At 39.0% G+C, this 11477-nt stretch overlaps 1 pseudogene; it reads left to right on the forward strand.

Moving 5' to 3' along the window:
• Positions 1-1015: 1015 nt before the first annotated feature.
• Positions 1016-2307, forward strand: LOC129356592 (gastrula zinc finger protein XlCGF57.1-like; annotated as a pseudogene).
• The last annotated feature ends 9170 nt before the right edge of the window (positions 2308-11477 follow it).

The raw sequence follows: 11477 nt of genomic DNA on the forward strand, positions 1-11477 counted from the left end.
AACTATTAACCTACAAATAAATTCATGTTTATAACTCAACCCCAAAAATTTAAAGTGTACAAAAATTACATTTAAATATTATTCAAAGTAATAAAAAAATAATATATTGAAATAATACAGTTTACTATTAAATACTAACAATAATCCCTACAACGTTTAATTTTGTAATAAATAAAATATATATTTTTTATCAGTTCATTTGAGAATTCTCCAAATGTCAGCTGGATTTGTCAACTGATGTGTATCTCTGTCTACGCTGTTGAATTTTCAATGTTATTTTGTTGATTTCTGTCTAAAACTGTGAACAATTTCTCCTATTTACTTCAGTAAAGTTAACAATTTCTCTCTTCTCTGTTTCCTTGTCCAGATTCTCTGAAGTGTAACATTTATAACCAGGAGAGGAGATCCACTCTGGACCAGGAGGAGTTAGAACCTCTGCAGGTGAAACAAGAACAGGAAGAGCCAGAAGATCATCAGATAAAAGAAGAACAGAAGGATCTAGAACACCTGCAGATAAAAGTGGAAGAGAAAGAAGTTTACTGCAGTCAGGGTGAAGAGCTGATTGAATTAAAACAGGAGACTGATACCTGCATGGTGGTTCCTGTTGATAAGCAAACATACCAAACTGAATCAGAACCAAACAGAAACCAAGACATCTTAGAAAAGCCTGATGAAACTGAGAACCAACATCAGGACAGAAGAAAACCTTTATCAGGTGTCATCTGTAAAAAACAATTGATTGTCAAATATGCTGTCAGTGATCATATCAGAATTCATGAGGGTGAAAAGCCGTTTTCATGTGTGAACTGTGGAAAAAGTTTTAGACATAAACAGAATTTAACTAAGCACATGAGGATTCACACTGGTGAAAAGCCGTTTTCATGTGGGAACTGTGGAAAAGTTTCGGTCGAAAAGAGTATTTAACTCAGCACATGAGGATTCACTCTGTGAAAAGCCGTTTTCATGTGGGAACTGTGGAAAAAGTTTTAGACATAAATATAGTTTAACTCAGCACATGAGGATTCACACTGGTGAAAAGCCGTTTTCATGTGTGAACTGTGGAAAAAGTTTTAGTGAAAAAACGGCATTAACTCAGCACACATGAGGATTCACACTGGTGAAAAGCCGTTTTCATGTGGGAACTGTGGAAAAAGTTTCGGTCGAAAAGAGTATTTAACTCAGCACATCAGGATTCACTCTGGTGAAAAGCCGTTTTTATGTGTGAACTGTGGAAAAAGTTTTAGTGAAAAACAGAATTTAACTAAGCACATGAGGATTCACACTGGTGAAAAGCCGTTTTCATGTGTGAACTGTGGAAAAAGATTTAGACATAAATATAGTTTAACTCTGCACATGAGGATTCACACTGGTGAAAAGCCGTTTTCATGTGTGAACTGTGGAAAAAGTTTTAGTGAAAAACAGAATTTAACTAAGCACATGAGGATTCACACTGGTGAAAAGCCGTTTTCATGTGTGAACTGTGGAAAAAGTTTTAGTCAAAAACAGGATTTAACTCAGCACATGATGATTCACTCTGGTGAAAAGCCGTTTTCATGTGTGAACTGTGGAAAAAGTTTTAGTCTAAAACAGAAATTAACTCGGCACATGATGATTCACTCTGGTGAAAAGCCGTTTTCATGTGTGAACTGTGGAAAAAGTTTTAGTCTAAAACAGAAATTAACTCGGCACATGATGATTCACTCTGGTGAAAAGCCGTTTTCATGTGTGAACTGTGGAAAAAGTTTTAGTCAAAAACAGAATTTAAGTCGGCACATGAGGATTCACACTGGTGAAAAGCCATTTTCATGTGTGAACTGTGGAAAAAGTTTTAGACATGAACAGCATTTAACTCAGCACATGAGGATTCACACTGGTGAAAAGCCGTTTTCATGTGTGAACTGTGGAAAAAGTTTTAGTCAAAAACAGGATTTAACTCGGCACATGATGATTCACACTGGTGAAAAGCCATTTTCATGTGGGAACTGTGGAAAAAGTTTTAGACATAAACTGGATTTAACTCGGCACATGAGGATTCACACTGGTGAAAAGCCGTTTTCATGTGTGAACTGTGGAAAAAGTTTTAGTCGTAAACAGCATTTAACTAAGCACATGATGATTCACACTGGTGAAAAGCCATTTTCATGTGTGAACTGTGGAAAAAGTTTTAGTGAAAAATGGGCATTAACTCAGCACATGATGATTCACTCTGGTGAAAAGATATTTTCATGTGGGAACTGTGGAAAAAGTTTTAGTGAAAAACGGGCATTAACTCAGCACATGAGGATTCACACTGGTGAAAAGCTGTAAAAGTATTTTCTGTACATGTCCTATGTTGAGGTTCACTATAGATTTGATTTTGTTAAAAAACTAGAATGAAAGACTGGAGGGGTTTCATGTCTATAAAGCTGAAAATTTTAGTATTTAAATGTGATCATATGGACGTTGTGCAACCATCCAACAATAATGATAAACTGTATGTTATTGTACTTATATACTGTTTATATCAGACTGTATGTTGTGTTTGTACAACGTGAAGAGCAAAAGCTCAGCTCAGAGCCCTGAGGAGAGCCAGTACTGATGCTGATAGATGAAGAGACATTGTGGTCCATTGTGACTAATTTCATGCATTAACAGAGTTTGACTGGACATGGACTCCCTTCCAGAATATTCTCACAAGATTGGACTTGAGGGATTGATTTGTATTATTCTATTATGTATAGAGAAAGTGTGAGGGATGGATGTTGTTTATCTCAATACACTTATAATCAAAAATACAATGTGCTGTTATGCACTGACTTTACATTTTCTTTGATGATTAGATAAAAAATCCATTTAAAAACTTTATGAAATCACTCATTGATAGTTCTTGATTTTTTTAAAGTTTGGTTGATTATTGTTGTCTTCAGTAATTCTGTGTGTCTTTTGTCTTAGTTGTATCTCTATTTTTTCTGCTCTCTTATATTACGAGGAAAACATTTCACGTTCTGCAACGAGAACTGGCACTGAGAAAATCTGTAGATGTGATGATCGTAGGATCCACAAGGTGGCAGTAATGCAATGACATGAATGCAGTTAGTCATAAAACCCCAAAGAAGAAGAAGACAGCAAAAGAGATGAAACGAGGTTATGGCTGTTCATAACAGAATTATTTAAATCTGAAGACAAAGGTATAGTTTGGAGAGGAAGCAAGAAGATTTGGAAAATTAGGTGGGATATAAATAAATGGAAGGCATTTATATACAATTGATGTAGTAATGGTTAGTGGAATAAACAAGGGAGGAGATAATTATGAATAGAATAAGAACCAGTCAGTTTTTTAAATTGAACTCTTTTTAAGATGGGGAAACATCTTACTGGTTTATGAAGTTGGTGTGATTCTATGGAACATGTTTTTATTAGGTATAGAAAATATGTAAATCAAAGATTTGAGAATTTGAGACATAGATATGAGGATCCAATAGGTGGCAGTAGTACAAGAGCAATGGATGCAAACTGCCGTTACAATGTAAAGGAGAAGAAGAAAAAGTAGTAGAAGAAGAAGAAGAAGAAGAAGAAGACAGTGAGGACGGCACGTGGTCTGTTTTGTTGAATGTTTGAGTGTTTCTCTAATAAATATCTCCAGTCCAGCTTAAACCAGTTAATCAGCGAGCAGTGAACTGCAGAAACATTGACAGAGTTTAAAGAAATCATCGTCCAGTCGGAGGAAGAGATGGAGGATCAGCGCAGACTGCTTGATTTCTCCCGGACTCCCGAATAGCACTATATGAGAAATTTGTAGTTGTGATGATCGTAGGATCCACATGGTGGCGGTAATGCGATGACATGAATGCAGTTAATCATAAAATCCCAAAGAAGAAGACAAAAAAAAAACTGCAGCAGAAGAAAACAAAAGAGATGAAATGAGGTTATGGCTGTTCATAACAGAATACGTGAACAACATAAAAATGTAATATAATTTTGGATTCCTGCTCATGTGGGTATTTTGGGTAACGAAAGAGCAGATAGGTTGGCTGAGGAGGCTATTAAACAAGAAGTTGTTGATATGCCAGTAAAGTGATTTAAATATGAAGGCAAAAGTATAGTTTGGAGAGGAAGGAAGAAGATTTGGAAAATTAGGTGGGATAATGAAATAAGTGGAAGTCATTTATATACAATTGATGTAGTAATGGTTAGCGGAAAAAACAGGAGGGAGGAGATAATTATGAATAGAATAAGAACCAGTCAGTTTTTTTAAATGGAACTCTTTTTAAGATGAGGAAACATCTTACTGGTTTATGAAGTTGGTGTGATTTATGGAACATGTTTTATTAGTTGTAGAAAATATGTAAATCAAAGATATTAGAATGAGACATAGATATGAGGATCAATAGGTGGCAGTAGTGCAAGAGCAATGGATGCAAACTGCCGTTACAATGTAAAGGGGAAGAAGAAGAAAAAGTAGTAGAAGAAGATTTGATTTGATTTTTACAAAACATTATTTACAATAATAATAAAACAATTTTATTTTTTTGTTGTTTTACAATAATCCTATGTCATACATTACAAAAAAATACATTATAATAAAACATCAGTATAAATTAGTTCATTATTTTCTGAAATGATGCACAACACTGTCACATCCCCATAACTCTAAAAACCCTGCACATTCCCAGTGGCCCTGTGGAAAGCAAACTCCAAACTCAGCCTCGCCTTGATGTTTACTTTCCACAGAGCCACAACATCAACTTGAGGTCCATCCTGCATCTTGTCTCTTCGAGTTATATATATATAGCTAATTTTGCCTCGGCTAATAAATAATTTAAAAGCCTTGACTTAAAACTAGTCGCTTTACTATGACGTACTCCGTTAATAAATAGTGCGGTAAAAATCATTTTAAAAAGACTAAAAACAGTCGATAAAAAACTAAAAAAGACTATCAATCGTGTGCAATCTATAAAAACATGAAAAACTCTCTGACAACCTACAAAATGGACACTCATTTATAAAACCAGGACTAATCACCGATAAAAACGCGTTGGTGGCTATAGCGCCATGGAGTATCCTCCACTGGAGGTCGCCAATCTTTTTTCTAATCGGCGGTTTGTACATTGTCCTCCAGTGGATTGGTTGTCCTTTCAGTCTTTCAACCCACACGCTGACGTCCCTCTTTCGAAGTGTTCTCTTGTTTAGGATTTTCACACAGTTTTTATATAAAGTCTTTGGTGCCACTTTGCACAAATCCATTTCTGAGTCCATGGTCTTTAGCAGAGGACCGCTGTCCTCTTCAAAGCTTGGACTCAGAAGAACCTTAGGAAAAGGATCTGTTTCTTTTGGCAGGCATGCTCCATCCTTGTATGCCTGCAATAAACTCTTCTTTTTCCAGTCAATCTTTCTCTTATTCTCATCAGGACACGTTCCATCATTCTTGTAGACCTTACTTTCAGTGCGGCAGCGACCTCCTGGGCATCGCCAAAGTCTGCTCCTGATGCTCGGATCAGCCTCTTTAAGGTCATCATTCCGGCTCTAGACAGCGTCTCTGTTAGTCCCAGGAACGTGTCCTCTCTAACATCCAGTCTTCCTCCGTACACCAAGGGTTCTTCTAATAGCCAATGCAGAGAATCAGTCATTTCCGCTCTACGCAATCTAAAAAGAGCACATGATTTAAAAACGCTCTGATAAAATTGCGGAGTTCCTTTAACCTTAAAAGACTAAAATTTGTTAAAAACAGAGCAGCATCCAATCCCAAGGAATTCACGCATCTTAGAATGCAACTGGCTACATCCTTCCACACAGGAGATCCTATCAGGTACTTTTGTAAAAACTGTATCCTAAACACAGTGACTCTACTGGCCAGGTGGACAAGGCCCTGGCCCCCTCTTCTCTGGATAAAAACAACACCGACTGTGGCACCCAGTGACGATTGTTCCAGAAAAAATTAATCATTTCCTTCTGTATTCTTGCCAGCAGCCCTGACGGTGGATCTAGTACAATGAGCTTGTGCCAGAGTTGTGATGCGACCAGATTATTAAGCACTAACACTCTTCCTCTGTACGACATTTTCATGCAACCATTTCCATTTTGCAAGTTTGTTTGATATTTTTTGTTCTAGGTTTTGCCAGATTTTTCAACAAAACTTTTCTCGCCTAAATATTTTAGGCCATCTTTTCTCCAGGTCATGCCTTTGGGGAGAGCCGGGAGTCCGTCGGGCCACTCGCCAACAGCCAGGGCTTCACTTTTTCCCCAATTTACTTTGGCGGCAGACAGCATGGAGAACTTTCTTATGATTTCTGTTAAAACGCTGACGTCTTTTTGATCTTTAATAAAAACCACGAGATCGTCAGCATAGGCAGATAAAACCAATTTGTCTTTAAAACCGGGTAAAACCAAGCCGTGAATGTCTGATCGCATCTTCTTTAAAAGGGGTTCCAGGGAGAGTGCATAGAGCATTCCCGAGAGCGCGCAGCCCTGTCGAACGCCTCTCTAAAAGGAGCACACAGGCTGCCATTGATCTTCAGCACACTCTCAATGTCACCGTACAACACCTGGATCTTGGCAATAAGACCCTTGCTGAACCCAAACCTCCTCATTACTTTCCAGAGGAAGTCGTGTTCAACGTGGTCAAAAGCCTTTTCTTGATCTAATGAAATCAAGCCTGTCTGTACACCCAAAATATCCCGAATTAGGTAGACATGTCCACCATGGACCTGCCGGGGACGCAGTAGGTCTGGTCCCGGTGGATGACCTGCTCCATGGCTTTTCCTATTCTCGTGGCCAGGGCCTTCGAGAGGATTTTATAGTCCGTACAGAGGAGGGACACAGGGCGCCAGTTTTTAATCTCCTGCAGGTTGTCCTTTTTCAGCAGCAGGGTGATGACCGCCCTGCGACAGGATAGGGGGAGCGAACCGGTAGCTAGACTCTCGTTGTACATTTCGAGCATGTCCTGGGCCAGAAGGTCCCAGTAGGCCTTGAAAAACTCCCTGTTAGCCCATCAACGCCTGGGGACCTCTGGCCCTGCATGCTCTGGAGGGCTGTGTGGAGCTCTTGTATGGACCGGTTTTTTCTAAAACCGGTCCAAAAATAAGTTAAAACTCCTTAAAACTCTGATTGTAAGTCAAAGCAGAATTAAAATGCCAGTATGCGCTTCTAGGTAAAATGTTTCTGATAAAAACACTACCTAAAAGCAGCGAATGATCCGTAAAAGCCACAGGTAAGATCTGGCATGTTTTAAACACATTAAAATGGTGTTTAAAACAATAAAAACGATCTAAACGAGCTAAAGAGATTTTACTATAACAATGTGGGACCAGGTAAACTGCCTGGAGCCTGTGTGCATCCTCCTCCATACGTCCACCAGGCCATGAGACGCAACCAGCTGCTTCAAGACGCGTTGGGCCATCGGATGCAGCTCTGTGTGATTTCGATCTAAAAACTCATTCTCAGTACAATTAAAATCCCCACCTATAAAAACATAATCCTCAGTCCCGCAATCACCCAACCGTTCCCCAATTTTCTCATAAAAACGCTTCTTCTCTGCATTGGCTATCGGAGCATAGATGTTAATTAAAACAAAATTAAAAGCTCAAACTTTGTCTTCACTAAAAGACACCGTCCTTGTATGATGTGCTCAGTCTCTATGCTAAGTGGGGTAAAAGCTTTAGAAAAAACAAACCCTACACCTGCACTTTTTGAGGTGCCATGACTCAACACTTTTCCCCCCTCCACTCTTTAACCCATTCTGTTTCAGTCATTTGATCGCTATGTGTTTCTTGTTTGAACAAAACATCAATTCTTTTCTGATTGATCATTTGGTAAACCAAAGCCCTTTTTTTAGCCTCCCTCGCCCCATTAAGATTTAAAGATGCAATCTTAAACGAATTCATAATGAGTAAAAGGCTAAAAAAAAAATACAAAAAACAACCCGTGAGTAATGTTAAAAAGCTATTATGCATCATTAAAACTGTTTTCTAACTTTGTCATTATTTTCTTTAACCTAAAAACCTCTGTGTCCGTAAACCCTGATACTTCTTTGTGTTTTGCATAATATCTTGCAGAGGAATAAAATATTTTTAAGTCAGGAAAATAGCTTTCTATTTTTATACCCCTAAGTCCTTTCGTTTCTTTTATGAATGTTCTAAAAGTTTCTACTGGGTATCTTGGTTCTTTACTCCCTTGTGACATTGAGATCTCACTGGTGTCAGAAAAACAGCTCTCCTCATCACTGCTTTCAGACATTTCTTTCCTCTCTCCAGTTACCTTATTAGCCTGCCTGCTGGCCTGCTCTGCGGTCACCACATTCCTTCTCTTACTCCGTCTCCTTGCCGGAGTATTCGCTTCCAAATCCATTTCCTCCTCTGCCTCACCCTTTTCTTTCTCTGTTCCACCTCTTGCAACTGATTTCTCACTGTTTATTTCTTTCACCTTATCATCCACCTGTCCTCTCCTCTCTCTCCCATATCTCCACACTAGATGTATCATGTTCTCTTTCACTCCTTCCTCCTGCCCCCCTGTACATCTCCACTCTCCCCTTCTACACTCTCACCACCATCACCAGTCAGCCCACCACCACACACCACCGTGCTCTCATTCTCTCTCTCTCACACACTCCTACCACTTCCCTCCACTAACTCAACACTCACTTTCTTCAAAAACTCCCCACCTACCCTCTGTTCCCTTGCTACCGTTGACACCTTGTCTTTCTGTTTAAAATAATGAAAAGTTGTCTCCAGTGGGAGACAACATGTTTTAACAATGGCGACTTACAACCAGATAAGATTTTTCACCGGTGACACCACTTTTCCATGTCTCGATAATTCCTTTACCAAAAACTTGTCGCTTATGAAAGGAGGAACATTAGATAACAACACCCTAGTGCTCGGTAATGTGAGAGGTGACACCTGTAAAAATAAACCATCAATTGATACACCCTTTCCCACCACCTGTTGTGCGTGCTCCACTTTCTCAACAAACAAAAACCACTGCCCCATTTATTCGTGCTGCTGACCTGATGCTCCCGTGCCCAATCAATTCACCCACCGCCAAACAAACTTCCTCCACGCTGCACACAGAGCCAGCACCACCTTGATGCCGTTCTTCCGTGTCAGCGTGGAGAAAGACCCACCACCGACAACACCCACCATTGTTGTCGTGAGACGCGGCAAGCCAGGCACGCCCGACGGCCACACCCCAAACAAACGAACAAAAACCCCTTAAAACGTGATAAAACTAAACACAAGAAAAAACAATTAAACAAGTAAATTAAACACCAAAAAAAAAAAACAGTAAGAAAAGACAAAAGATATAGAAAACCACTCGCTCTCGAGCTCTCTTCCTCCGCTCTTCCACTCACGTCCTCCTCACACCGGAAGAAGAAGTAGAAGAAGACAAAGAGAACGACATGGTCTGTTTTGTAAATGTTTGAGTGTTTTCTCTAATAAATATCTCAAGTCCAGCTTAAACCAGTCCAACTTAAACCAAATTTTTGGCTAATTAAAGTTAGCAAAAAAGTTTTGTGATAGTTTTGTCTTTAAAGTAAAATGAGATTGAAACTGATTTGAAAACTCGGAAAACAATCGAATCTCTGACCGGCGGTTGCCCATCTTTGTCTCACTTTTCGAGTGCTAGGTGAATGATATTTCACCCTATTTGCTCAAATTATCCAGAATAAACAATGTGAATGTCGACTGTCATAAAGTCTCCAAGAAGAAGAATAGGAGGAAGAACAATGAGATGGCGGATGTTCTGTTTTGTTGAATGTTTGAGTTTCTCTAATAAATATCTCCAGTCCAGCTTTAACGAGTTGTCATGGAAAAATTACTGCTAGTCATGTCATGTGAAATGTTTGTGAACTCTGACCAAAAGAATTGAATTTCTTGTAAAGAACTATTTGGGTTACTTGTACAAGGCTGGAAGGTTGTTTTCCACAGCTGCATAAGAACCAGACCGTCTTGCCCTTGTTTTCCTTCCTTATCATTGTATAAAAACTTGCATGTTGTCTCTGTAGTATGGTTGATTATTATTGTCTTCAATAATTTAGTGTTTCTTTTGTCTTAGTTGTATTTTTCTCTTTTCTGTTGCAGCTTATTCTGTTACTAGGAAAAGATTTTAGGTTCTGCAAAGAGAACTGGCAATTTATGAGAAATCTGTAGCTGTAATGATCGTAGGATCCACAAGGTGGCGGTAATGCGATGACATGAATGAACGACAGTCATAAAACTCCAAAGAAGAAGACAAAAAAGAAGAAGAAGAAAAGGTAGAAAGAAGACAGAGAGGCACATGGTCTGTGTTGTTGAATGTTTGAGTGTTTCTCTAATAAATATCTCAGTCCAGCTTAAACCAGTGAATCAGCGAGCAGTGAACTGCAGAAACATTGACAGAGTTTAAAGAAATCATCGTCCAGTCGGAGGAAGAGATGGACGATCAGCGCAGACTGCTTGATTTCTCCCGGACTCCCCAGATCATCTTACACCGAATAGGTAGGAAACAGCAGCGTTTGGATGCAGGTTAAGGTCTAAATGTCTGCACCTTTCTGCATGAGGATCATTTTAGTAAACGCTCTTTTCCGGATAAATGTTTTTGTTAGCAGGTAAATGAACGCAGACATCACAATGAGAATGGCTGATTATGGAGAAAATGGAGTTTCTCACAATCTGAGCTTTGTGCTGCATCAGTGTTTCGTTGTGTAGTGGAAGTAGTGTCAGTAGTCAGTTAAAACGTTGTAGCTCTGGAAGAAGGGACTTTGTAACGGCAGCCCCAACACAAATACACACATCATGTGCAAATAAAGTTGCCGAAACTGAAGAAGAGTCTGTTTCGTGAGTGCAACACTGTTTGTGTGTTTGGTTTCCATCCATCCGTTTTCTAACTCGCCTATTGCGAGAGTTGCTGATGCATCTCCAGCAGTTGCATATTTAGTTTATATTGTACATATTTCATACTTTAGTTGCACTTTTACAACTGGATTTTCTTTCATTGTACATGTGTAAATCCAAAGTAATTCAAAGTCTTTCTATCTTGTTATTAGAGGATGATCAGGGTCTCTTCTCCAATCTTTATTTCTAACGGGTCGATTTGTCCAATTTTAGATATTTTTCCATGTAGCGTTTTTTTGGGCTTCTGGGAGAAGCTTTTCAATATATCCCACTTTGTTTCAAACTGCTTTTCTGCATTATGGAAGAGGAAGATACAGCGGAAAGGTGATAAAACCATCAAAAAATGTTTGTTTGGGTATGTTGCCATACAAGATGGCGCCCAGCGACGTAAACGTCACACGCAGTGACATAACTTCCAAGCCTCTAGAGCAGGGGTGTCAAATTCATTTTGGTTTAGGGGCCGCATTCAGCTCAACCTGATCTCAAGGGGCCGCACAAATTAACTCATTGCAAGATTAAATAGAACTAATGAAAGTGGACTCGTTGATTTTTAAATTAAACAAATTTCACTTTTACAAAAATATATTATGAATAACTTCAGACTTTTTAAGAAAAGTATATACAATTTCA

This window comes from Poeciliopsis prolifica, unplaced genomic scaffold (genome assembly GCF_027474105.1).
Source record: "Poeciliopsis prolifica strain line A6 unplaced genomic scaffold, Auburn_PproV2 SCAFFOLD179, whole genome shotgun sequence".
Lineage (NCBI taxonomy): Eukaryota > Metazoa > Chordata > Actinopteri > Cyprinodontiformes > Poeciliidae > Poeciliopsis > Poeciliopsis prolifica.